This window comes from Urocitellus parryii, chromosome 1, assembly GCF_045843805.1.
Source record: "Urocitellus parryii isolate mUroPar1 chromosome 1, mUroPar1.hap1, whole genome shotgun sequence".
In the NCBI taxonomy this organism is placed as follows: domain Eukaryota; kingdom Metazoa; phylum Chordata; class Mammalia; order Rodentia; family Sciuridae; genus Urocitellus; species Urocitellus parryii.
In genome coordinates, this window is record NC_135531.1 from 118,681,783 (window position 1) to 118,682,958 (window position 1,176).

General features: G+C 43.2%; 1 pseudogene; it reads right to left on the bottom strand.

The window, feature by feature from the left end:
- Positions 1-269: 269 nt before the first annotated feature.
- On the bottom strand, positions 270-885 carry LOC113192172 (BCL2/adenovirus E1B 19 kDa protein-interacting protein 3-like pseudogene; annotated as a pseudogene).
- Between the last annotated feature and the right edge of the window lie 291 nt (positions 886-1,176).

Consider the following 1,176-nt stretch of genomic DNA (forward strand, 5'->3'; position numbering starts at 1 on the left):
GCTGGTGGCATTTGCAGAAATAAAGCCTTTGCAAATTTCTAAACAACCGTGAATTTTGTTAGGAAATTCAAAAGTGTCCAGAGGCCAAAAAGAGAATAAAGTTAGTAAAATGCCTCAACCAAGTTTGAATAAAATACTGGAATTGAGAGTTACTGGATTAGAGATGTAAAAATAGGGGGGAAGTTGGTCAAGCTTACAATGGTCTCAAGTTCAAATAAACTACTGTAACAATACACCACTTCACAGGCCACCCAGGGCTTTTCCTTCCCTCAGTAGGTGCTGGAAAAAGGTGTGCTCAGTCATTTTCCAATATAGATGCCTAGTCCCAAAGCCAAAACATAAAAAAGGAAGAGAGATGGAATGAACACTTTCAGAAATTCTGCAGAAAAAAAATACCACCTTTCTTTATGGCTCCACTTTTCCTCACGCTTAGAGACACAGAGCGCTTGGGGTGTCTGAAGTGGAACTCCTTGGGAGGAACTAGACCGGTCTGATACCCAGTCTGAACTTTTCTTCAAAGCTTCAACTTCCTTCCATTTCTTCTGATAGAGCTATGGTCTCTGCTGATGTGCGTTTCCATATCAAACATGATCTGCCCATTTTGAGGGGAAAGACTGTCACAGTGAGAACTGCCTCTTGATCTACTTTGTACTGATTCATGTTGTGCATCCAAAAGAATCTTTTCCATGTCTCTATTGTGGATGCAGGAGGAAGAAGGGACATGTCCCCCATTCTTCCCATTGCCACTCTCATTGCCATTGCTGCTCTTCATAGGCAGCTCCACTCAGGAACTGATGAGGCTGGCTGGCGAGGCAAAGCCTGTTCCCCTTCCTCGAAGTTGTTGTTGTGAAAAAGCAGCTGTGGCTCAACTAAATGAGACAACATTGCCTGGCAGCTGGAAAAGTCGTGGCTGCAGCAAAGAGCAACTCCTATTGGTTCTCCGGTGACAATACAACAAGCCCTGAAAATATCTTGGTGTGAAGTTTTGTTTAAAGATCGCTACAGGGTACTTCTTAACCCCCCACCCCCACCCCCAGTCATTAATATGATTCTTAACTAAGATGTGAACACCCAGGTATGAGTGTGAACTTCTGGCTTTATGTTGCTTTGAGTTTAGTGAGACCCTGGAGGCAAAAATGCATCTCTGGTAACATCAAGAACAAAACATGTGCTTTA